General features: G+C 51.9%; 18 non-coding genes across 18 annotated transcripts; all 18 read right to left on the bottom strand.

Annotated features, from left to right (window-relative positions):
* Window positions 1-288: 288 nt before the first annotated feature.
* LOC126311434 (5S ribosomal RNA) lies at window positions 289-407 on the bottom strand. Its single transcript, XR_007554577.1, has one exon. It is a non-coding gene; the product is annotated as a 5S ribosomal RNA (ribosomal RNA).
* Window positions 408-1,689: 1,282 nt separating this feature from the next.
* On the bottom strand, window positions 1,690-1,808 carry LOC126311436 (5S ribosomal RNA). Its single transcript, XR_007554578.1, has one exon. It is a non-coding gene; the product is annotated as a 5S ribosomal RNA (ribosomal RNA).
* Window positions 1,809-3,090: 1,282 nt separating this feature from the next.
* On the bottom strand, window positions 3,091-3,209 carry LOC126311437 (5S ribosomal RNA). The gene has a single exon (XR_007554579.1). It is a non-coding gene; the product is annotated as a 5S ribosomal RNA (ribosomal RNA).
* A 1,282-nt stretch (window positions 3,210-4,491) lies between these two features.
* Window positions 4,492-4,610, bottom strand: LOC126311438 (5S ribosomal RNA). The gene has a single exon (XR_007554580.1). It is a non-coding gene; the product is annotated as a 5S ribosomal RNA (ribosomal RNA).
* A 1,282-nt stretch (window positions 4,611-5,892) lies between these two features.
* LOC126311572 (5S ribosomal RNA) lies at window positions 5,893-6,011 on the bottom strand. Its single transcript, XR_007554702.1, has one exon. It is a non-coding gene; the product is annotated as a 5S ribosomal RNA (ribosomal RNA).
* Window positions 6,012-7,293: 1,282 nt separating this feature from the next.
* LOC126311574 (5S ribosomal RNA) lies at window positions 7,294-7,412 on the bottom strand. Its single transcript, XR_007554704.1, has one exon. It is a non-coding gene; the product is annotated as a 5S ribosomal RNA (ribosomal RNA).
* A 1,282-nt stretch (window positions 7,413-8,694) lies between these two features.
* On the bottom strand, window positions 8,695-8,813 carry LOC126311571 (5S ribosomal RNA). Its single transcript, XR_007554701.1, has one exon. It is a non-coding gene; the product is annotated as a 5S ribosomal RNA (ribosomal RNA).
* Window positions 8,814-10,095: 1,282 nt separating this feature from the next.
* On the bottom strand, window positions 10,096-10,214 carry LOC126311575 (5S ribosomal RNA). The gene has a single exon (XR_007554705.1). It is a non-coding gene; the product is annotated as a 5S ribosomal RNA (ribosomal RNA).
* Window positions 10,215-11,496: 1,282 nt separating this feature from the next.
* Window positions 11,497-11,615, bottom strand: LOC126311440 (5S ribosomal RNA). Its single transcript, XR_007554582.1, has one exon. It is a non-coding gene; the product is annotated as a 5S ribosomal RNA (ribosomal RNA).
* A 1,282-nt stretch (window positions 11,616-12,897) lies between these two features.
* On the bottom strand, window positions 12,898-13,016 carry LOC126311441 (5S ribosomal RNA). Its single transcript, XR_007554583.1, has one exon. It is a non-coding gene; the product is annotated as a 5S ribosomal RNA (ribosomal RNA).
* Window positions 13,017-14,298: 1,282 nt separating this feature from the next.
* LOC126311543 (5S ribosomal RNA) lies at window positions 14,299-14,417 on the bottom strand. The gene has a single exon (XR_007554676.1). It is a non-coding gene; the product is annotated as a 5S ribosomal RNA (ribosomal RNA).
* Window positions 14,418-15,699: 1,282 nt separating this feature from the next.
* On the bottom strand, window positions 15,700-15,818 carry LOC126311442 (5S ribosomal RNA). The gene has a single exon (XR_007554584.1). It is a non-coding gene; the product is annotated as a 5S ribosomal RNA (ribosomal RNA).
* A 1,282-nt stretch (window positions 15,819-17,100) lies between these two features.
* On the bottom strand, window positions 17,101-17,219 carry LOC126311443 (5S ribosomal RNA). The gene has a single exon (XR_007554585.1). It is a non-coding gene; the product is annotated as a 5S ribosomal RNA (ribosomal RNA).
* Window positions 17,220-18,501: 1,282 nt separating this feature from the next.
* Window positions 18,502-18,620, bottom strand: LOC126311444 (5S ribosomal RNA). Its single transcript, XR_007554586.1, has one exon. It is a non-coding gene; the product is annotated as a 5S ribosomal RNA (ribosomal RNA).
* A 1,282-nt stretch (window positions 18,621-19,902) lies between these two features.
* On the bottom strand, window positions 19,903-20,021 carry LOC126311410 (5S ribosomal RNA). Its single transcript, XR_007554555.1, has one exon. It is a non-coding gene; the product is annotated as a 5S ribosomal RNA (ribosomal RNA).
* A 1,282-nt stretch (window positions 20,022-21,303) lies between these two features.
* Window positions 21,304-21,422, bottom strand: LOC126311445 (5S ribosomal RNA). Its single transcript, XR_007554587.1, has one exon. It is a non-coding gene; the product is annotated as a 5S ribosomal RNA (ribosomal RNA).
* A 1,282-nt stretch (window positions 21,423-22,704) lies between these two features.
* Window positions 22,705-22,823, bottom strand: LOC126311447 (5S ribosomal RNA). Its single transcript, XR_007554588.1, has one exon. It is a non-coding gene; the product is annotated as a 5S ribosomal RNA (ribosomal RNA).
* A 1,282-nt stretch (window positions 22,824-24,105) lies between these two features.
* On the bottom strand, window positions 24,106-24,224 carry LOC126311448 (5S ribosomal RNA). Its single transcript, XR_007554589.1, has one exon. It is a non-coding gene; the product is annotated as a 5S ribosomal RNA (ribosomal RNA).
* Between the last annotated feature and the right edge of the window lie 583 nt (window positions 24,225-24,807).

Here is a 24,807-nt window from a genome sequence, read left to right on the forward strand (position 1 = left end):
TTTTTTAATGTAGTTAGTTTTTGGAATTTAGCGCTCCTACAAAACAGTAGGCTCTGACGCATTTCAAGAGCACATCTGTCGATTCGCAGTGTTTCGTTATTTTCAACGAGTTCCTAGCACTCTTCCTCCGCGCATTCTTGTACAAACTGAGTTCATTACTGTAATTTCGCATCTTACGTTTAATACAGTAGTTTAAAATGCTTGTGGAAGCATCTTCGTCGCACCTGAGAGTTTGTATGAAAAGAGGGCTGGCAGGTGTAGTGACATAAAATTTAAAAGAAGAGAGGGAGCCAACAGCACCCGGTGTTCCCAGGCGGTCACCCATCCAAGTACTAACCGGGCCCGATGTTGCTTAACTTCGGTGATCGGACGAGAACCGGTGTATTCAACATGGTATGGCCGTTGGCGTCCTTATACTGTAGCCGCACGGCACAAGAAGGCTTCGCCTCTCCTCCCAATACACGCAATCGCCATTTTCGGTGGCACATTTGACGCAAAGCACGTCCTTCCACCTCGAAGGCGACGCGCAGTGCGGCGCGCCGCCACGTGGGTCAGACGCACAACACAGCTGCTCGTTGCACCGCCTGTCATTCGTTTGGTTCGTGCGGCCTCCGACACTCGCGGGAGACGCACCTTGTTATTGTTGTCCGTCGCAGGGATTGCGCGCGGCCGGGCGGCGGGTGGACTGCGCGGGGTGTGGCAGTGTCCTGCTGGACCGAGAGAAGCGTTCTCACCTGCCTGACACGCGTCGCGCTTCTAGATATTTGCGTAATTCGCACGGTGCATAATCGGCTGTCACCTTCCGTCCCGACTTGTCCCGACTTTGCTCGACTGCCGCTCGCTGCCGCTCGGGTCGCGGTCCATATGACAGCACAAGCACGAGGAACATCTGCGAGATGGGCGCGGGCCGAACCGGCGTGTCCGAGGCGACGTGTGCGGCCGTTCGGAGCTACCAGAGCAGCTCTGTGCCGCGCCGTGCCGTGGAAAGGTGCGAAAACATGCACACAAGACACAGGCTTTTCGACAAAGTATCCATCTCTTGTAGCGACGAAAGGTAAATTTTTGTTTACAAATTTGCCGTTGTGCACTGCTACAAAACAATATGCCCTGACGTATTTCACAACATTTCTGTCACTTCATACTGTTTTGTTATTTCCAGAGACTCTTTGCAAGTCTTCCTTGGCGCACTCTTTTCAAACTGAGTTCCTTAATATCGTATCTTACGATAGTTTAAAATCAGTATGGAAGCATCTTTGTCACATGAGAAAGGTAGCATGAAAAAACGGCTGGCAGGGGTAGCGACAAGAAAGCAAGAAATGAAGACAGCCAGAGTTCCCAGGCGGTCGCCGATCCGAATATAAACGTTGTTGCTTATCTTCGGTGGTCGGACGGGAACAGGTTTTTTTTAATGTAGTTAGTTTTTGGAATTTAGCGCTCCTACAAAACAGTAGGCTCTGACGCATTTCAAGAGCACATCTGTCGATTCGCAGTGTTTCGTTATTTTCAACGAGTTCCTAGCACTCTTCCTCCGCGCATTCTTGTACAAACTGAGTTCATTACTGTAATTTCGCATCTTACGTTTAATACAGTAGTTTAAAATGCTTGTGGAAGCATCTTCGTCGCACCTGAGAGTTTGTATGAAAAGAGGGCTGGCAGGTGTAGTGACATAAAATTTAAAAGAAGAGAGGGAGCCAACAGCACCCGGTGTTCCCAGGCGGTCACCCATCCAAGTACTAACCGGGCCCGATGTTGCTTAACTTCGGTGATCGGACGAGAACCGGTGTATTCAACATGGTATGGCCGTTGGCGTCCTTATACTGTAGCCGCACGGCACAAGAAGGCTTCGCCTCTCCTCCCAATACACGCAATCGCCATTTTCGGTGGCACATTTGACGCAAAGCACGTCCTTCCACCTCGAAGGCGACGCGCAGTGCGGCGCGCCGCCACGTGGGTCAGACGCACAACACAGCTGCTCGTTGCACCGCCTGTCATTCGTTTGGTTCGTGCGGCCTCCGACACTCGCGGGAGACGCACCTTGTTATTGTTGTCCGTCGCAGGGATTGCGCGCGGCCGGGCGGCGGGTGGACTGCGCGGGGTGTGGCAGTGTCCTGCTGGACCGAGAGAAGCGTTCTCACCTGCCTGACACGCGTCGCGCTTCTAGATATTTGCGTAATTCGCACGGTGCATAATCGGCTGTCACCTTCCGTCCCGACTTGTCCCGACTTTGCTCGACTGCCGCTCGCTGCCGCTCGGGTCGCGGTCCATATGACAGCACAAGCACGAGGAACATCTGCGAGATGGGCGCGGGCCGAACCGGCGTGTCCGAGGCGACGTGTGCGGCCGTTCGGAGCTACCAGAGCAGCTCTGTGCCGCGCCGTGCCGTGGAAAGGTGCGAAAACATGCACACAAGACACAGGCTTTTCGACAAAGTATCCATCTCTTGTAGCGACGAAAGGTAAATTTTTGTTTACAAATTTGCCGTTGTGCACTGCTACAAAACAATATGCCCTGACGTATTTCACAACATTTCTGTCACTTCATACTGTTTTGTTATTTCCAGAGACTCTTTGCAAGTCTTCCTTGGCGCACTCTTTTCAAACTGAGTTCCTTAATATCGTATCTTACGATAGTTTAAAATCAGTATGGAAGCATCTTTGTCACATGAGAAAGGTAGCATGAAAAAACGGCTGGCAGGGGTAGCGACAAGAAAGCAAGAAATGAAGACAGCCAGAGTTCCCAGGCGGTCGCCGATCCGAATATAAACGTTGTTGCTTATCTTCGGTGGTCGGACGGGAACAGGTTTTTTTTAATGTAGTTAGTTTTTGGAATTTAGCGCTCCTACAAAACAGTAGGCTCTGACGCATTTCAAGAGCACATCTGTCGATTCGCAGTGTTTCGTTATTTTCAACGAGTTCCTAGCACTCTTCCTCCGCGCATTCTTGTACAAACTGAGTTCATTACTGTAATTTCGCATCTTACGTTTAATACAGTAGTTTAAAATGCTTGTGGAAGCATCTTCGTCGCACCTGAGAGTTTGTATGAAAAGAGGGCTGGCAGGTGTAGTGACATAAAATTTAAAAGAAGAGAGGGAGCCAACAGCACCCGGTGTTCCCAGGCGGTCACCCATCCAAGTACTAACCGGGCCCGATGTTGCTTAACTTCGGTGATCGGACGAGAACCGGTGTATTCAACATGGTATGGCCGTTGGCGTCCTTATACTGTAGCCGCACGGCACAAGAAGGCTTCGCCTCTCCTCCCAATACACGCAATCGCCATTTTCGGTGGCACATTTGACGCAAAGCACGTCCTTCCACCTCGAAGGCGACGCGCAGTGCGGCGCGCCGCCACGTGGGTCAGACGCACAACACAGCTGCTCGTTGCACCGCCTGTCATTCGTTTGGTTCGTGCGGCCTCCGACACTCGCGGGAGACGCACCTTGTTATTGTTGTCCGTCGCAGGGATTGCGCGCGGCCGGGCGGCGGGTGGACTGCGCGGGGTGTGGCAGTGTCCTGCTGGACCGAGAGAAGCGTTCTCACCTGCCTGACACGCGTCGCGCTTCTAGATATTTGCGTAATTCGCACGGTGCATAATCGGCTGTCACCTTCCGTCCCGACTTGTCCCGACTTTGCTCGACTGCCGCTCGCTGCCGCTCGGGTCGCGGTCCATATGACAGCACAAGCACGAGGAACATCTGCGAGATGGGCGCGGGCCGAACCGGCGTGTCCGAGGCGACGTGTGCGGCCGTTCGGAGCTACCAGAGCAGCTCTGTGCCGCGCCGTGCCGTGGAAAGGTGCGAAAACATGCACACAAGACACAGGCTTTTCGACAAAGTATCCATCTCTTGTAGCGACGAAAGGTAAATTTTTGTTTACAAATTTGCCGTTGTGCACTGCTACAAAACAATATGCCCTGACGTATTTCACAACATTTCTGTCACTTCATACTGTTTTGTTATTTCCAGAGACTCTTTGCAAGTCTTCCTTGGCGCACTCTTTTCAAACTGAGTTCCTTAATATCGTATCTTACGATAGTTTAAAATCAGTATGGAAGCATCTTTGTCACATGAGAAAGGTAGCATGAAAAAACGGCTGGCAGGGGTAGCGACAAGAAAGCAAGAAATGAAGACAGCCAGAGTTCCCAGGCGGTCGCCGATCCGAATATAAACGTTGTTGCTTATCTTCGGTGGTCGGACGGGAACAGGTTTTTTTTAATGTAGTTAGTTTTTGGAATTTAGCGCTCCTACAAAACAGTAGGCTCTGACGCATTTCAAGAGCACATCTGTCGATTCGCAGTGTTTCGTTATTTTCAACGAGTTCCTAGCACTCTTCCTCCGCGCATTCTTGTACAAACTGAGTTCATTACTGTAATTTCGCATCTTACGTTTAATACAGTAGTTTAAAATGCTTGTGGAAGCATCTTCGTCGCACCTGAGAGTTTGTATGAAAAGAGGGCTGGCAGGTGTAGTGACATAAAATTTAAAAGAAGAGAGGGAGCCAACAGCACCCGGTGTTCCCAGGCGGTCACCCATCCAAGTACTAACCGGGCCCGATGTTGCTTAACTTCGGTGATCGGACGAGAACCGGTGTATTCAACATGGTATGGCCGTTGGCGTCTTTATACTGTAGCCGCACGGCACAAGAAGGCTTCGCCTCTCCTCCCAATACACGCAATCGCCATTTTCGGTGGCACATTTGACGCAAAGCACGTCCTTCCACCTCGAAGGCGACGCGCAGTGCGGCGCGCCGCCACGTGGGTCAGACGCACAACACAGCTGCTCGTTGCACCGCCTGTCATTCGTTTGGTTCGTGCGGCCTCCGACACTCGCGGGAGACGCACCTTGTTATTGTTGTCCGTCGCAGGGATTGCGCGCGGCCGGGCGGCGGGTGGACTGCGCGGGGTGTGGCAGTGTCCTGCTGGACCGAGAGAAGCGTTCTCACCTGCCTGACACGCGTCGCGCTTCTAGATATTTGCGTAATTCGCACGGTGCATAATCGGCTGTCACCTTCCGTCCCGACTTGTCCCGACTTTGCTCGACTGCCGCTCGCTGCCGCTCGGGTCGCGGTCCATATGACAGCACAAGCACGAGGAACATCTGCGAGATGGGCGCGGGCCGAACCGGCGTGTCCGAGGCGACGTGTGCGGCCGTTCGGAGCTACCAGAGCAGCTCTGTGCCGCGCCGTGCCGTGGAAAGGTGCGAAAACATGCACACAAGACACAGGCTTTTCGACAAAGTATCCATCTCTTGTAGCGACGAAAGGTAAATTTTTGTTTACAAATTTGCCGTTGTGCACTGCTACAAAACAATATGCCCTGACGTATTTCACAACATTTCTGTCACTTCATACTGTTTTGTTATTTCCAGAGACTCTTTGCAAGTCTTCCTTGGCGCACTCTTTTCAAACTGAGTTCCTTAATATCGTATCTTACGATAGTTTAAAATCAGTATGGAAGCATCTTTGTCACATGAGAAAGGTAGCATGAAAAAACGGCTGGCAGGGGTAGCGACAAGAAAGCAAGAAATGAAGACAGCCAGAGTTCCCAGGCGGTCGCCGATCCGAATATAAACGTTGTTGCTTATCTTCGGTGGTCGGACGGGAACAGGTTTTTTTTAATGTAGTTAGTTTTTGGAATTTAGCGCTCCTACAAAACAGTAGGCTCTGACGCATTTCAAGAGCACATCTGTCGATTCGCAGTGTTTCGTTATTTTCAACGAGTTCCTAGCACTCTTCCTCCGCGCATTCTTGTACAAACTGAGTTCATTACTGTAATTTCGCATCTTACGTTTAATACAGTAGTTTAAAATGCTTGTGGAAGCATCTTCGTCGCACCTGAGAGTTTGTATGAAAAGAGGGCTGGCAGGTGTAGTGACATAAAATTTAAAAGAAGAGAGGGAGCCAACAGCACACGGTGTTCCCAGGCGGTCACCCATCCAAGTACTAACCGGGCCCGATGTTGCTTAACTTCGGTGATCGGACGAGAACCGGTGTATTCAACACGGTATGGCCGTTGGCGTCCTTATACTGTAGCCGCACGGCACAAGAAGGCTTCGCCTCTCCTCCCAATACACGCAATCGCCATTTTCGGTGGCACATTTGACGCAAAGCACGTCCTTCCACCTCGAAGGCGACGCGCAGTGCGGCGCGCCGCCACGTGGGTCAGACGCACAACACAGCTGCTCGTTGCACCGCCTGTCATTCGTTTGGTTCGTGCGGCCTCCGACACTCGCGGGAGACGCACCTTGTTATTGTTGTCCGTCGCAGGGATTGCGCGCGGCCGGGCGGCGGGTGGACTGCGCGGGGTGTGGCAGTGTCCTGCTGGACCGAGAGAAGCGTTCTCACCTGCCTGACACGCGTCGCGCTTCTAGATATTTGCGTAATTCGCACGGTGCATAATCGGCTGTCACCTTCGGTCCCGACTTGTCCCGACTTTGCTCGACTGCCGCTCGCTGCCGCTCGGGTCGCGGTCCATATGACAGCACAAGCACGAGGAACATCTGCGAGATGGGCGCGGGCCGAACCGGCGTGTCCGAGGCGACGTGTGCGGCCGTTCGGAGCTACCAGAGCAGCTCTGTGCCGCGCCGTGCCGTGGAAAGGTGCGAAAACATGCACACAAGACACAGGCTTTTCGACAAAGTATCCATCTCTTGTAGCGACGAAAGGTAAATTTTTGTTTACAAATTTGCCGTTGTGCACTGCTACAAAACAATATGCCCTGACGTATTTCACAACATTTCTGTCACTTCATACTGTTTTGTTATTTCCAGAGACTCTTTGCAAGTCTTCCTTGGCGCACTCTTTTCAAACTGAGTTCCTTAATATCGTATCTTACGATAGTTTAAAATCAGTATGGAAGCATCTTTGTCACATGAGAAAGGTAGCATGAAAAAACGGCTGGCAGGGGTAGCGACAAGAAAGCAAGAAATGAAGACAGCCAGAGTTCCCAGGCGGTCGCCGATCCGAATATAAACGTTGTTGCTTATCTTCGGTGGTCGGACGGGAACAGGTTTTTTTTAATGTAGTTAGTTTTTGGAATTTAGCGCTCCTACAAAACAGTAGGCTCTGACGCATTTCAAGAGCACATCTGTCGATTCGCAGTGTTTCGTTATTTTCAACGAGTTCCTAGCACTCTTCCTCCGCGCATTCTTGTACAAACTGAGTTCATTACTGTAATTTCGCATCTTACGTTTAATACAGTAGTTTAAAATGCTTGTGGAAGCATCTTCGTCGCACCTGAGAGTTTGTATGAAAAGAGGGCTGGCAGGTGTAGTGACATAAAATTTAAAAGAAGAGAGGGAGCCAACAGCACACGGTGTTCCCAGGCGGTCACCCATCCAAGTACTAACCGGGCCCGATGTTGCTTAACTTCGGTGATCGGACGAGAACCGGTGTATTCAACACGGTATGGCCGTTGGCGTCCTTATACTGTAGCCGCACGGCACAAGAAGGCTTCGCCTCTCCTCCCAATACACGCAATCGCCATTTTCGGTGGCACATTTGACGCAAAGCACGTCCTTCCACCTCGAAGGCGACGCGCAGTGCGGCGCGCCGCCACGTGGGTCAGACGCACAACACAGCTGCTCGTTGCACCGCCTGTCATTCGTTTGGTTCGTGCGGCCTCCGACACTCGCGGGAGACGCACCTTGTTATTGTTGTCCGTCGCAGGGATTGCGCGCGGCCGGGCGGCGGGTGGACTGCGCGGGGTGTGGCAGTGTCCTGCTGGACCGAGAGAAGCGTTCTCACCTGCCTGACACGCGTCGCGCTTCTAGATATTTGCGTAATTCGCACGGTGCATAATCGGCTGTCACCTTCCGTCCCGACTTGTCCCGACTTTGCTCGACTGCCGCTCGCTGCCGCTCGGGTCGCGGTCCATATGACAGCACAAGCACGAGGAACATCTGCGAGATGGGCGCGGGCCGAACCGGCGTGTCCGAGGCGACGTGTGCGGCCGTTCGGAGCTACCAGAGCAGCTCTGTGCCGCGCCGTGCCGTGGAAAGGTGCGAAAACATGCACACAAGACACAGGCTTTTCGACAAAGTATCCATCTCTTGTAGCGACGAAAGGTAAATTTTTGTTTACAAATTTGCCGTTGTGCACTGCTACAAAACAATATGCCCTGACGTATTTCACAACATTTCTGTCACTTCATACTGTTTTGTTATTTCCAGAGACTCTTTGCAAGTCTTCCTTGGCGCACTCTTTTCAAACTGAGTTCCTTAATATCGTATCTTACGATAGTTTAAAATCAGTATGGAAGCATCTTTGTCACATGAGAAAGGTAGCATGAAAAAACGGCTGGCAGGGGTAGCGACAAGAAAGCAAGAAATGAAGACAGCCAGAGTTCCCAGGCGGTCGCCGATCCGAATATAAACGTTGTTGCTTATCTTCGGTGGTCGGACGGGAACAGGTTTTTTTTAATGTAGTTAGTTTTTGGAATTTAGCGCTCCTACAAAACAGTAGGCTCTGACGCATTTCAAGAGCACATCTGTCGATTCGCAGTGTTTCGTTATTTTCAACGAGTTCCTAGCACTCTTCCTCCGCGCATTCTTGTACAAACTGAGTTCATTACTGTAATTTCGCATCTTACGTTTAATACAGTAGTTTAAAATGCTTGTGGAAGCATCTTCGTCGCACCTGAGAGTTTGTATGAAAAGAGGGCTGGCAGGTGTAGTGACATAAAATTTAAAAGAAGAGAGGGAGCCAACAGCACACGGTGTTCCCAGGCGGTCACCCATCCAAGTACTAACCGGGCCCGATGTTGCTTAACTTCGGTGATCGGACGAGAACCGGTGTATTCAACATGGTATGGCCGTTGGCGTCCTTATACTGTAGCCGCACGGCACAAGAAGGCTTCGCCTCTCCTCCCAATACACGCAATCGCCATTTTCGGTGGCACATTTGACGCAAAGCACGTCCTTCCACCTCGAAGGCGACGCGCAGTGCGGCGCGCCGCCACGTGGGTCAGACGCACAACACAGCTGCTCGTTGCACCGCCTGTCATTCGTTTGGTTCGTGCGGCCTCCGACACTCGCGGGAGACGCACCTTGTTATTGTTGTCCGTCGCAGGGATTGCGCGCGGCCGGGCGGCGGGTGGACTGCGCGGGGTGTGGCAGTGTCCTGCTGGACCGAGAGAAGCGTTCTCACCTGCCTGACACGCGTCGCGCTTCTAGATATTTGCGTAATTCGCACGGTGCATAATCGGCTGTCACCTTCCGTCCCGACTTGTCCCGACTTTGCTCGACTGCCGCTCGCTGCCGCTCGGGTCGCGGTCCATATGACAGCACAAGCACGAGGAACATCTGCGAGATGGGCGCGGGCCGAACCGGCGTGTCCGAGGCGACGTGTGCGGCCGTTCGGAGCTACCAGAGCAGCTCTGTGCCGCGCCGTGCCGTGGAAAGGTGCGAAAACATGCACACAAGACACAGGCTTTTCGACAAAGTATCCATCTCTTGTAGCGACGAAAGGTAAATTTTTGTTTACAAATTTGCCGTTGTGCACTGCTACAAAACAATATGCCCTGACGTATTTCACAACATTTCTGTCACTTCATACTGTTTTGTTATTTCCAGAGACTCTTTGCAAGTCTTCCTTGGCGCACTCTTTTCAAACTGAGTTCCTTAATATCGTATCTTACGATAGTTTAAAATCAGTATGGAAGCATCTTTGTCACATGAGAAAGGTAGCATGAAAAAACGGCTGGCAGGGGTAGCGACAAGAAAGCAAGAAATGAAGACAGCCAGAGTTCCCAGGCGGTCGCCGATCCGAATATAAACGTTGTTGCTTATCTTCGGTGGTCGGACGGGAACAGGTTTTTTTTAATGTAGTTAGTTTTTGGAATTTAGCGCTCCTACAAAACAGTAGGCTCTGACGCATTTCAAGAGCACATCTGTCGATTCGCAGTGTTTCGTTATTTTCAACGAGTTCCTAGCACTCTTCCTCCGCGCATTCTTGTACAAACTGAGTTCATTACTGTAATTTCGCATCTTACGTTTAATACAGTAGTTTAAAATGCTTGTGGAAGCATCTTCGTCGCACCTGAGAGTTTGTATGAAAAGAGGGCTGGCAGGTGTAGTGACATAAAATTTAAAAGAAGAGAGGGAGCCAACAGCACACGGTGTTCCCAGGCGGTCACCCATCCAAGTACTAACCGGGCCCGATGTTGCTTAACTTCGGTGATCGGACGAGAACCGGTGTATTCAACACGGTATGGCCGTTGGCGTCCTTATACTGTAGCCGCACGGCACAAGAAGGCTTCGCCTCTCCTCCCAATACACGCAATCGCCATTTTCGGTGGCACATTTGACGCAAAGCACGTCCTTCCACCTCGAAGGCGACGCGCAGTGCGGCGCGCCGCCACGTGGGTCAGACGCACAACACAGCTGCTCGTTGCACCGCCTGTCATTCGTTTGGTTCGTGCGGCCTCCGACACTCGCGGGAGACGCACCTTGTTATTGTTGTCCGTCGCAGGGATTGCGCGCGGCCGGGCGGCGGGTGGACTGCGCGGGGTGTGGCAGTGTCCTGCTGGACCGAGAGAAGCGTTCTCACCTGCCTGACACGCGTCGCGCTTCTAGATATTTGCGTAATTCGCACGGTGCATAATCGGCTGTCACCTTCCGTCCCGACTTGTCCCGACTTTGCTCGACTGCCGCTCGCTGCCGCTCGGGTCGCGGTCCATATGACAGCACAAGCACGAGGAACATCTGCGAGATGGGCGCGGGCCGAACCGGCGTGTCCGAGGCGACGTGTGCGGCCGTTCGGAGCTACCAGAGCAGCTCTGTGCCGCGCCGTGCCGTGGAAAGGTGCGAAAACATGCACACAAGACACAGGCTTTTCGACAAAGTATCCATCTCTTGTAGCGACGAAAGGTAAATTTTTGTTTACAAATTTGCCGTTGTGCACTGCTACAAAACAATATGCCCTGACGTATTTCACAACATTTCTGTCACTTCATACTGTTTTGTTATTTCCAGAGACTCTTTGCAAGTCTTCCTTGGCGCACTCTTTTCAAACTGAGTTCCTTAATATCGTATCTTACGATAGTTTAAAATCAGTATGGAAGCATCTTTGTCACATGAGAAAGGTAGCATGAAAAAACGGCTGGCAGGGGTAGCGACAAGAAAGCAAGAAATGAAGACAGCCAGAGTTCCCAGGCGGTCGCCGATCCGAATATAAACGTTGTTGCTTATCTTCGGTGGTCGGACGGGAACAGGTTTTTTTTAATGTAGTTAGTTTTTGGAATTTAGCGCTCCTACAAAACAGTAGGCTCTGACGCATTTCAAGAGCACATCTGTCGATTCGCAGTGTTTCGTTATTTTCAACGAGTTCCTAGCACTCTTCCTCCGCGCATTCTTGTACAAACTGAGTTCATTACTGTAATTTCGCATCTTACGTTTAATACAGTAGTTTAAAATGCTTGTGGAAGCATCTTCGTCGCACCTGAGAGTTTGTATGAAAAGAGGGCTGGCAGGTGTAGTGACATAAAATTTAAAAGAAGAGAGGGAGCCAACAGCACCCGGTGTTCCCAGGCGGTCACCCATCCAAGTACTAACCGGGCCCGATGTTGCTTAACTTCGGTGATCGGACGAGAACCGGTGTATTCAACATGGTATGGCCGTTGGCGTCCTTATACTGTAGCCGCACGGCACAAGAAGGCTTCGCCTCTCCTCCCAATACACGCAATCGCCATTTTCGGTGGCACATTTGACGCAAAGCACGTCCTTCCACCTCGAAGGCGACGCGCAGTGCGGCGCGCCGCCACGTGGGTCAGACGCACAACACAGCTGCTCGTTGCACCGCCTGTCATTCGTTTGGTTCGTGCGGCCTCCGACACTCGCGGGAGACGCACCTTGTTATTGTTGTCCGTCGCAGGGATTGCGCGCGGCCGGGCGGCGGGTGGACTGCGCGGGGTGTGGCAGTGTCCTGCTGGACCGAGAGAAGCGTTCTCACCTGCCTGACACGCGTCGCGCTTCTAGATATTTGCGTAATTCGCACGGTGCATAATCGGCTGTCACCTTCCGTCCCGACTTGTCCCGACTTTGCTCGACTGCCGCTCGCTGCCGCTCGGGTCGCGGTCCATATGACAGCACAAGCACGAGGAACATCTGCGAGATGGGCGCGGGCCGAACCGGCGTGTCCGAGGCGACGTGTGCGGCCGTTCGGAGCTACCAGAGCAGCTCTGTGCCGCGCCGTGCCGTGGAAAGGTGCGAAAACATGCACACAAGACACAGGCTTTTCGACAAAGTATCCATCTCTTGTAGCGACGAAAGGTAAATTTTTGTTTACAAATTTGCCGTTGTGCACTGCTACAAAACAATATGCCCTGACGTATTTCACAACATTTCTGTCACTTCATACTGTTTTGTTATTTCCAGAGACTCTTTGCAAGTCTTCCTTGGCGCACTCTTTTCAAACTGAGTTCCTTAATATCGTATCTTACGATAGTTTAAAATCAGTATGGAAGCATCTTTGTCACATGAGAAAGGTAGCATGAAAAAACGGCTGGCAGGGGTAGCGACAAGAAAGCAAGAAATGAAGACAGCCAGAGTTCCCAGGCGGTCGCCGATCCGAATATAAACGTTGTTGCTTATCTTCGGTGGTCGGACGGGAACAGGTTTTTTTTAATGTAGTTAGTTTTTGGAATTTAGCGCTCCTACAAAACAGTAGGCTCTGACGCATTTCAAGAGCACATCTGTCGATTCGCAGTGTTTCGTTATTTTCAACGAGTTCCTAGCACTCTTCCTCCGCGCATTCTTGTACAAACTGAGTTCATTACTGTAATTTCGCATCTTACGTTTAATACAGTAGTTTAAAATGCTTGTGGAAGCATCTTCGTCGCACCTGAGAGTTTGTATGAAAAGAGGGCTGGCAGGTGTAGTGACATAAAATTTAAAAGAAGAGAGGGAGCCAACAGCACCCGGTGTTCCCAGGCGGTCACCCATCCAAGTACTAACCGGGCCCGATGTTGCTTAACTTCGGTGATCGGACGAGAACCGGTGTATTCAACATGGTATGGCCGTTGGCGTCCTTATACTGTAGCCGCACGGCACAAGAAGGCTTCGCCTCTCCTCCCAATACACGCAATCGCCATTTTCGGTGGCACATTTGACGCAAAGCACGTCCTTCCACCTCGAAGGCGACGCGCAGTGCGGCGCGCCGCCACGTGGGTCAGACGCACAACACAGCTGCTCGTTGCACCGCCTGTCATTCGTTTGGTTCGTGCGGCCTCCGACACTCGCGGGAGACGCACCTTGTTATTGTTGTCCGTCGCAGGGATTGCGCGCGGCCGGGCGGCGGGTGGACTGCGCGGGGTGTGGCAGTGTCCTGCTGGACCGAGAGAAGCGTTCTCACCTGCCTGACACGCGTCGCGCTTCTAGATATTTGCGTAATTCGCACGGTGCATAATCGGCTGTCACCTTCCGTCCCGACTTGTCCCGACTTTGCTCGACTGCCGCTCGCTGCCGCTCGGGTCGCGGTCCATATGACAGCACAAGCACGAGGAACATCTGCGAGATGGGCGCGGGCCGAACCGGCGTGTCCGAGGCGACGTGTGCGGCCGTTCGGAGCTACCAGAGCAGCTCTGTGCCGCGCCGTGCCGTGGAAAGGTGCGAAAACATGCACACAAGACACAGGCTTTTCGACAAAGTATCCATCTCTTGTAGCGACGAAAGGTAAATTTTTGTTTACAAATTTGCCGTTGTGCACTGCTACAAAACAATATGCCCTGACGTATTTCACAACATTTCTGTCACTTCATACTGTTTTGTTATTTCCAGAGACTCTTTGCAAGTCTTCCTTGGCGCACTCTTTTCAAACTGAGTTCCTTAATATCGTATCTTACGATAGTTTAAAATCAGTATGGAAGCATCTTTGTCACATGAGAAAGGTAGCATGAAAAAACGGCTGGCAGGGGTAGCGACAAGAAAGCAAGAAATGAAGACAGCCAGAGTTCCCAGGCGGTCGCCGATCCGAATATAAACGTTGTTGCTTATCTTCGGTGGTCGGACGGGAACAGGTTTTTTTTAATGTAGTTAGTTTTTGGAATTTAGCGCTCCTACAAAACAGTAGGCTCTGACGCATTTCAAGAGCACATCTGTCGATTCGCAGTGTTTCGTTATTTTCAACGAGTTCCTAGCACTCTTCCTCCGCGCATTCTTGTACAAACTGAGTTCATTACTGTAATTTCGCATCTTACGTTTAATACAGTAGTTTAAAATGCTTGTGGAAGCATCTTCGTCGCACCTGAGAGTTTGTATGAAAAGAGGGCTGGCAGGTGTAGTGACATAAAATTTAAAAGAAGAGAGGGAGCCAACAGCACCCAGTGTTCCCAGGCGGTCACCCATCCAAGTACTAACCGGGCCCGATGTTGCTTAACTTCGGTGATCGGACGAGAACCGGTGTATTCAACATGGTATGGCCGTTGGCGTCCTTATACTGTAGCCGCACGGCACAAGAAGGCTTCGCCTCTCCTCCCAATACACGCAATCGCCATTTTCGGTGGCACATTTGACGCAAAGCACGTCCTTCCACCTCGAAGGCGACGCGCAGTGCGGCGCGCCGCCACGTGGGTCAGACGCACAACACAGCTGCTCGTTGCACCGCCTGTCATTCGTTTGGTTCGTGCGGCCTCCGACACTCGCGGGAGACGCACCTTGTTATTGTTGTCCGTCGCAGGGATTGCGCGCGGCCGGGCGGCGGGTGGACTGCGCGGGGTGTGGCAGTGTCCTGCTGGACCGAGAGAAGCGTTCTCACCTGCCTGACACGCGTCGCGCTTCTAGATATTTGCGTAATTCGCACGGTGCATAATCGGCTGTCACCTTCCGTCCCGACTTGTCCCGACTTTGCTCGACTGCCGCTCGCTGCCGCTCGGGTCGCGGTCCATATGACAGCACAAGCACGAGGAACATCTGCGAGATGGGCGCGGGCCGAACCGGCGTGTCCGAGGCGACGTGTGCGGCCGTTCGGAGCTACCAGAGCAGCTCTGTGCCGCGCCGTGCCGTGGAAAGGTGCGAAAACATGCACACAAGACACAGGCTTTTCGACAAAGTATCCATCTCTTGTAGCGACGAAAGGTAAATTTTTGTTTACAAATTTGCCGTTGTGCACTGCTACAAAACAATATGCCCTGACGTATTTCACAACATTTCTGTCACTTCATACTGTTTTGTTATTTCCAGAGACTCTTTGCAAGTCTTCCTTGGCGCACTCTTTTCAAACTGAGTTCCTTAATATCGTATCTTACGATAGTTTAAAATCAGTATGGAAGCATCTTTGTCACATGAGAAAGGTAGCATGAAAAAACGGCTGGCAGGGGTAGCGACAAGAAAGCAAGAAATGAAGACAGCCAGAGTTCCCAGGCGGTCGCCGATCCGAATATAAACGTTGTTGCTTATCTTCGGTGGTCGGACGGGAACAGGTTTTTTTTAATGTAGTTAGTTTTTGGAATTTAGCGCTCCTACAAAACAGTAGGCTCTGACGCATTTCAAGAGCACATCTGTCGATTCGCAGTGTTTCGTTATTTTCAACGAGTTCCTAGCACTCTTCCTCCGCGCATTCTTGTACAAACTGAGTTCATTACTGTAATTTCGCATCTTACGTTTAATACAGTAGTTTAAAATGCTTGTGGAAGCATCTTCGTCGCACCTGAGAGTTTGTATGAAAAGAGGGCTGGCAGGTGTAGTGACATAAAATTTAAAAGAAGAGAGGGAGCCAACAGCACCCGGTGTTCCCAGGCGGTCACCCATCCAAGTACTAACCGGGCCCGATGTTGCTTAACTTCGGTGATCGGACGAGAACCGGTGTATTCAACATGGTATGGCCGTTGGCGTCCTTATACTGTAGCCGCACGGCACAAGAAGGCTTCGCCTCTCCTCCCAATACACGCAATCGCCATTTTCGGTGGCACATTTGACGCAAAGCACGTCCTTCCACCTCGAAGGCGACGCGCAGTGCGGCGCGCCGCCACGTGGGTCAGACGCACAACACAGCTGCTCGTTGCACCGCCTGTCATTCGTTTGGTTCGTGCGGCCTCCGACACTCGCGGGAGACGCACCTTGTTATTGTTGTCCGTCGCAGGGATTGCGCGCGGCCGGGCGGCGGGTGGACTGCGCGGGGTGTGGCAGTGTCCTGCTGGACCGAGAGAAGCGTTCTCACCTGCCTGACACGCGTCGCGCTTCTAGATATTTGCGTAATTCGCACGGTGCATAATCGGCTGTCACCTTCCGTCCCGACTTGTCCCGACTTTGCTCGACTGCCGCTCGCTGCCGCTCGGGTCGCGGTCCATATGACAGCACAAGCACGAGGAACATCTGCGAGATGGGCGCGGGCCGAACCGGCGTGTCCGAGGCGACGTGTGCGGCCGTTCGGAGCTACCAGAGCAGCTCTGTGCCGCGCCGTGCCGTGGAAAGGTGCGAAAACATGCACACAAGACACAGGCTTTTCGACAAAGTATCCATCTCTTGTAGCGACGAAAGGTAAATTTTTGTTTACAAATTTGCCGTTGTGCACTGCTACAAAACAATATGCCCTGACGTATTTCACAACATTTCTGTCACTTCATACTGTTTTGTTATTTCCAGAGACTCTTTGCAAGTCTTCCTTGGCGCACTCTTTTCAAACTGAGTTCCTTAATATCGTATCTTACGATAGTTTAAAATCAGTATGGAAGCATCTTTGTCACATGAGAAAGGTAGCATGAAAAAACGGCTGGCAGGGGTAGCGACAAGAAAGCAAGAAATGAAGACAGCCAGAGTTCCCAGGCGGTCGCCGATCCGAATATAAACGTTGTTGCTTATCTTCGGTGGTCGGACGGGAACAGGTTTTTTTTAATGTAGTTAGTTTTTGGAATTTAGCGCTCCTACAAAACAGTAGGCTCTGACGCATTTCAAGAGCACATCTGTAGATTCGCAGTGTTTCGTTATTTTCAACGAGTTCCTAGCACTCTTCCTCCGCGCATTCTTGTACAAACTGAGTTCATTACTGTAATTTCGCATCTTACGTTTAATACAGTAGTTTAAAATGCTTGTGGAAGCATCTTCGTCGCACCTGAGAGTTTGTATGAAAAGAGGGCTGGCAGGTGTAGTGACATAAAATTTAAAAGAAGAGAGGGAGCCAACAGCACCCGGTGTTCCCAGGCGGTCACCCATCCAAGTACTAACCGGGCCCGATGTTGCTTAACTTCGGTGATCGGACGAGAACCGGTGTATTCAACATGGTATGGCCGTTGGCGTCCTTATACTGTAGCCGCACGGCACAAGAAGGCTTCGCCTCTCCTCCCAATACACGCAATCGCCATTTTCGGTGGCACATTTGACGCAAAGCACGTCCTTCCACCTCGAAGGCGACGCGCAGTGCGGCGCGCCGCCACGTGGGTCAGACGCACAACACAGCTGCTCGTTGCACCGCCTGTCATTCGTTTGGTTCGTGCGGCCTCCGACACTCGCGGGAGACGCACCTTGTTATTGTTGTCCGTCGCAGGGATTGCGCGCGGCCGGGCGGCGGGTGGACTGCGCGGGGTGTGGCAGTGTCCTGCTGGACCGAGAGAAGCGTTCTCACCTGCCTGACACGCGTCGCGCTTCTAGATATTTGCGTAATTCGCACGGTGCATAATCGGCTGTCACCTTCCGTCCCGACTTGTCCCGACTTTGCTCGACTGCCGCTCGCTGCCGCTCGGGTCGCGGTCCATATGACAGCACAAGCACGAGGAACATCTGCGAGATGGGCGCGGGCCGAACCGGCGTGTCCGAGGCGACGTGTGCGGCCGTTCGGAGCTACCAGAGCAGCTCTGTGCCGCGCCGTGCCGTGGAAAGGTGCGAAAACATGCACACAAGACACAGGCTTTTCGACAAAGTATCCATCTCTTGTAGCGACGAAAGGTAAATTTTTGTTTACAATTTTGCCGTTGTGCACTGCTACAAAACAATATGCCCTGACGTATTTCACAACATTTCTGTCACTTCATACTGTTTTGTTATTTCCAGAGACTCTTTGCAAGTCTTCCTTGGCGCACTCTTTTCAAACTGAGTTCCTTAATATCGTATCTTACGATAGTTTAAAATCAGTATGGAAGCATCTTTGTCACATGAGAAAGGTAGCATGAAAAAACGGCTGGCAGGGGTAGCGACAAGAAAGCAAGAAATGAAGACAGCCAGAGTTCCCAGGCGGTCGCCGATCCGAATATAAACGTTGTTGCTTATCTTCGGTGGTCGGACGGGAACAGGTTTTTTTTAATGTAGTTAGTTTTTGGAATTTAGCGCTCCTACAAAACAGTAGGCTCTGACGCATTTCAAGAGCACATCTGTCGATTCGCAGTGTTTCGTTATTTTCAACGAGTTCCTAGCACTCTTCCTCCGCGCATTCTTGTACAAACTGAGTTCATTACTGTAATTTCGCATCTTACGTTTAATACAGTAGTTTAAAATGCTTGTGGAAGCATCTTCGTCGCACCTGAGAGTTTGTATGAAAAGAGGGCTGGCAGGTGTAGTGACATAAAATTTAAAAGAAGAGAGGGAGCCAACAGCACCCGGTGTTCCCAGGCGGTCACCCATCCAAGTACTAACCGGGCCCGATGTTGCTTAACTTCGGTGATCGGACGAGAACCGGTGTATTCAACATGGTATGGCCGTTGGCGTCCTTATACTGTAGCCGCACGGCACAAGAAGGGTTCGCCTCTCCTCCCAATACACGCAATCGCCATTTTCGGTGGCTCATTTGACGCAAAGCACGTCCTTCCACCTCGAAGGCGACGCGCAGTGCGGCGCGCCGCCACGTGGGTCAGACGCACAACACAGCTGCTCGTTGCACCGCCTGTCATTCGTTTGGTTCGTGCGGCCTCCGACACTCGCGGGAGACGCACCTTGTTATTGTTGTCCGTCGCAGGGATTGCGCGCGGCCGGGCGGCGGGTGGACTGCGCGGGGTGTGGCAGTGTCCTGCTGGACCGAGAGAAGCGTTCTCACCTGCCTGACACGCGTCGCGCTTCTAGATATTTGCGTAATTCGCACGGTGCATAATCGGCTGTCACCTTCCGTCCCGACTTGTCCCGACTTTGCTCGACTGCCGCTCGCTGCCGCTCGGGTCGCGGTCCATATGACAGCACAAGCACGAGGAACATCTGCGAGATGGGCGCGGGCCGAACCGGCGTGTCCGAGGCGACGTGTGCGGCCGTTCGGAGCTACCAGAGCAGCTCTGTGCCGCGCCGTGCCGTGGAAAGGTGCGAAAACATGCACACAAGACACAGGCTTTTCGACAAAGTATCCATCTCTTGTAGCGACGAAAGGTAAATTTTTGTTTACAAATTTGCCGTTGTGCACTGCTACAAAACAATATGCCCTGACGTATTTCACAACATTTCTGTCACTTCATACTGTTTTGTTATTTCCAGAGACTCTTTGCAAGTCTTCCTTGGCGCACTCTTTTCAAACTGAGTTCCTTAATATCGTATCTTACGATAGTTTAAAATCAGTATGGAAGCATCTTTGTCACATGAGAAAGGTAGCATGAAAAAACGGCTGGCAGGGGTAGCGACAAGAAAGCAAGAAATGAAGACAGCCAGAGTTCCCAGGCGGTCGCCGATCCGAATATAAACGTTGTTGCTTATCTTCGGTGGTCGGACGGGAACAGGTTTTTTTTAATGTAGTTAGTTTTTGGAATTTAGCGCTCCTACAAAACAGTAGGCTCTGACGCATTTCAAGAGCACATCTGTCGATTCGCAGTGTTTCGTTATTTTCAACGAGTTCCTAGCACTCTTCCTCCGCGCATTCTTGTACAAACTGAGTTCATTACTGTAATTTCGCATCTTACGTTTAATACAGTAGTTTAAAATGCTTGTGGAAGCATCTTCGTCGCACCTGAGAGTTTGTATGAAAAGAGGGCTGGCAGGTGTAGTGACATAAAATTTAAAAGAAGAGAGGGAGCCAACGGCACCCGGTGTTCCCAGGCGGTCACCCATCCAAGTACTAACCGGGCCCGATGTTGCTTAACTTCGGTGATCGGACGAGAACCGGTGTATTCAACATGGTATGGCCGTTGGCGTCCTTATACTGTAGCCGCACGGCACAAGAAGGCTTCGCCTCTCCTCCCAATACACGCAATCGCCATTTTCGGTGGCACATTTGACGCAAAGCACGTCCTTCCACCTCGAAGGCGACGCGCAGTGCGGCGCGCCGCCACGTGGGTCAGACGCACAACACAGCTGCTCGTTGCACCGCCTGTCATTCGTTTGGTTCGTGCGGCCTCCGACACTCGCGGGAGACGCACCTTGTTATTGTTGTCCGTCGCAGGGATTGCGCGCGGCCGGGCGGCGGGTGGACTGCGCGGGGTGTGGCAGTGTCCTGCTGGACCGAGAGAAGCGTTCTCACCTGCCTGACACGCGTCGCGCTTCTAGATATTTGCGTAATTCGCACGGTGCATAATCGGCTGTCACCTTCCGTCCCGACTTGTCCCGACTTTGCTCGACTGCCGCTCGCTGCCGCTCGGGTCGCGGTCCATATGACAGCACAAGCACGAGGAACATCTGCGAGATGGGCGCGGGCCGAACCGGCGTGTCCGAGGCGACGTGTGCGGCCGTTCGGAGCTACCAGAGCAGCTCTGTGCCGCGCCGTGCCGTGGAAAGGTGCGAAAACATGCACACAAGACACAGGCTTTTCGACAAAGTATCCATCTCTTGTAGCGACGAAAGGTAAATTTTTGTTTACAAATTTGCCGTTGTGCACTGCTACAAAACAATATGCCCTGACGTATTTCACAACATTTCTGTCACTTCATACTGTTTTGTTATTTCCAGAGACTCTTTGCAAGTCTTCCTTGGCGCACTCTTTTCAAACTGAGTTCCTTAATATCGTATCTTACGATAGTTTAAAATCAGTATGGAAGCATCTTTGTCACATGAGAAAGGTAGCATGAAAAAACGGCTGGCAGGGGTAGCGACAAGAAAGCAAGAAATGAAGACAGCCAGAGTTCCCAGGCGGTCGCCGATCCGAATATAAACGTTGTTGCTTATCTTCGGTGGTCGGACGGGAACAGGTTTTTTTTAATGTAGTTAGTTTTTGGAATTTAGCGCTCCTACAAAACAGTAGGCTCTGACGCATTTCAAGAGCACATCTGTCGATTCGCAGTGTTTCGTTATTTTCAACGAGTTCCTAGCACTCTTCCTCCGCGCATTCTTGTACAAACTGAGTTCATTACTGTAATTTCGCATCTTACGTTTAATACAGTAGTTTAAAATGCTTGTGGAAGCATCTTCGTCGCACCTGAGAGTTTGTATGAAAAGAGGGCTGGCAGGTGTAGTGACATAAAATTTAAAAGAAGAGAGGGAGCCAACAGCACCCGGTGTTCCCAGGCGGTCACCCATCCAAGTACTAACCGGGCCCGATGTTGCTTAACTTCGGTGATCGGACGAGAACCGGTGTATTCAACATGGTATGGCCGTTGGCGTCCTTATACTGTAGCCGCACGGCACAAGAAGGCTTCGCCTCTCCTCCCAATACACGCAATCGCCATTTTCGGTGGCACATTTGACGCAAAGCACGTCCTTCCACCTCGAAGGCGACGCGCAGTGCGGCGCGCCGCCACGTGGGTCAGACGCACAACACAGCTGCTCGTTGCACCGCCTGTCATTCGTTTGGTTCGTGCGGCCTCCGACACTCGCGGGAGACGCACCTTGTTATTGTTGTCCGTCGCAGGGATTGCGCGCGGCCGGGCGGCGGGTGGACTGCGCGGGGTGTGGCAGTGTCCTGCTGGACCGAGAGAAGCGTTCTCACCTGCCTGACACGCGTCGCGCTTCTAGATATTTGCGTAATTCGCACGGTGCATAATCGGCTGTCACCTTCCGTCCCGACTTGTCCCGACTTTGCTCGACTGCCGCTCGCTGCCGCTCGGGTCGCGGTCCATATGACAGCACAAGCACGAGGAACATCTGCGAGATGGGCGCGGGCCGAACCGGCGTGTCCGAGGCGACGTGTGCGGCCGTTCGGAGCTACCAGAGCAGCTCTGTGCCGCGCCGTGCCGTGGAAAGGTGCGAAAACATGCACACAAGACACAGGCTTTTCGACAAAGTATCCATCTCTTGTAGCGACGAAAGGTAAATTTTTGTTTACAAATTTGCCGTTGTGCACTGCTACAAAACAATATGCCCTGACGTATTTCACAACATTTCTGTCACTTCATACTGTTTTGTTATTTCCAGAGACTCTTTGCAAGTCTTCCTTGGCGCACTCTTTTCAAACTGAGTTCCTTAATATCGTATCTTACGATAGTTTAAAATCAGTATGGAAGCATCTTTGTCACATGAGAAAGGTAGCATGAAAAAACGGCTGGCAGGGGTAGCGACAAGAAAGCAAGAAATGAAGACAGCCAGAGTTCCCAGGCGGTCGCCGATCCGAATATAAACGTTGTTGCTTATCTTCGGTGGTCGGACGGGAACAGGTTTTTTTTAATGTAGTTAGTTTTTGGAATTTAGCGCTCCTACAAAACAGTAGGCTCTGACGCATTTCAAGAGCACATCTGTCGATTCGCAGTGTTTCGTTATTTTCAACGAGTTCCTAGCACTCTTCCTCCGCGCATTCTTGTACAAACTGAGTTCATTACTGTAATTTCGCATCTTACGTTTAATACAGTAGTTTAAAATGCTTGTGGAAGCATCTTCGTCGCACCTGAGAGTTTGTATGAAAAGAGGGCTGGCAGGTGTAGTGACATAAAATTTAAAAGAAGAGAGGGAGCCAACAGCACCCGGTGTTCCCAGGCGGTCACCCATCCAAGTACTAACCGGGCCCGATGTTGCTTAACTTCGGTGATCGGACGAGAACCGGTGTATTCAACATGGTATGGCCGTTGGCGTCCTTATACTGTAGCCGCACGGCACAAGAAGGCTTCGCCTCTCCTCCCAATACACGCAATCGCCATTTTCGGTGGCACATTTGACGCAAAGCACGTCCTTCCACCTCGAAGGCGACGCGCAGTGCGGCGCGCCGCCACGTGGGTCAGACGCACAACACAGCTGCTCGTTGCACCGCCTGTCATTCGTTTGGTTCGTGCGGCCTCCGACACTCGCGGGAGACGCACCTTGTTATTGTTGTCCGTCGCAGGGATTGCGCGCGGCCGGGCGGCGGGTGGACTGCGCGGGGTGTGGCAGTGTCCTGCTGGACCGAGAGAAGCGTTCTCACCTGCCTGACACGCGTCGCGCTTCTAGATATTTGCGTAATTCGCACGGTGCATAATCGGCTGTCACCTTCCGTCCCGACTTGTCCCGACTTTGCTCGACTGCCGCTCGCTGCCGCTCGGGTCGCGGTCCATATGACAGCACAAGCACGAGGAACATCTGCGAGATGGGCGCGGGCCGAACCGGCGTGTCCGAGGCGACGTGTGCGGCCGTTCGGAGCTACCAGAGCAGCTCTGTGCCGCGCCGTGCCGTGGAAAGGTGCGAAAACATGCACACAAGACACAGGCTTTTCGACAAAGTATCCATCTCTTGTAGCGACGAAAGGTAAATTTTTGTTTACAAATTTGCCGTTGTGCACTGCTACAAAACAATATGCCCTGACGTATTTCACAACATTTCTGTCACTTCATACTGTTTTGTTATTTCCAGAGACTCTTTGCAAGTCTTCCTTGGCGCACTCTTTTCAAACTGAGTTCCTTAATATCGTATCTTACGATAGTTTAAAATCAGTATGGAAGCATCTTTGTCACATGAGAAAGGTAGCATGAAAAAACGGCTGGCAGGGGTAGCGACAAGAAAGCAAGAAATGAAGACAGCCAGAGTTCCCAGGCGGTCGCCGATCCGAATATAAACGTTGTTGCTTATCTTCGGTGGTCGGACGGGAACAGGTTTTTTTTAATGTAGTTAGTTTTTGGAATTTAGCGCTCCTACAAAACAGTAGGCTCTGACGCATTTCAAGAGCACATCTGTCGATTCGCAGTGTTTCGTTATTTTCAACGAGTTCCTAGCACTCTTCCTCCGCGCATTCTTGTACAAACTGAGTTCATTACTGTAATTTCGCATCTTACGTTTAATACAGTAGTTTAAAATGCTTGTGGAAGCATCTTCGTCGCACCTGAGAGTTTGTATGAAAAGAGGGCTGGCAGGTGTAGTGACATAAAATTTAAAAGAAGAGAGGGAGCCAACAGCACCCGGTGTTCCCAGGCGGTCACCCATCCAAGTACTAACCGGGCCCGATGTTGCTTAACTTCGGTGATCGGACGAGAACCGGTGTATTCAACATGGTATGGCCGTTGGCGTCCTTATACTGTAGCCGCACGGCACAAGAAGGCTTCGCCTCTCCTCCCAATACACGCAATCGCCATTTTCGGTGGCACATTTGACGCAAAGCACGTCCTTCCACCTCGAAGGCGACGCGCAGTGCGGCGCGCCGCCACGTGGGTCAGACGCACAACACAGCTGCTCGTTGCACCGCCTGTCATTCGTTTGGTTCGTGCGGCCTCCGACACTCGCGGGAGACGCACCTTGTTATTGTTGTCCGTCGCAGGGATTGCGCGCGGCCGGGCGGCGGGTGGACTGCGCGGGGTGTGGCAGTGTCCTGCTGGACCGAGAGAAGCGTTCTCACCTGCCTGACACGCGTCGCGCTTCTAGATATTTGCGTAATTCGCACGGTGCATAATCGGCTGTCACCTTCCGTCCCGACTTGTCCCGACTTTGCTCGACTGCCGCTCGCTGCCGCTCGGGTCGCGGTCCATATGACAGCACAAGCACGAGGAACATCTGCGAGATGGGCGCGGGCCGAACCGGCGTGTCCGAGGCGACGTGTGCGGCCGTTCGGAGCTACCAGAGCAGCTCTGTGCCGCGCCGTGCCGTGGAAAGGT

Source organism: Schistocerca gregaria, unplaced genomic scaffold, assembly GCF_023897955.1.
Source record: "Schistocerca gregaria isolate iqSchGreg1 unplaced genomic scaffold, iqSchGreg1.2 ptg000431l, whole genome shotgun sequence".
Classification (NCBI taxonomy): domain Eukaryota; kingdom Metazoa; phylum Arthropoda; class Insecta; order Orthoptera; family Acrididae; genus Schistocerca; species Schistocerca gregaria.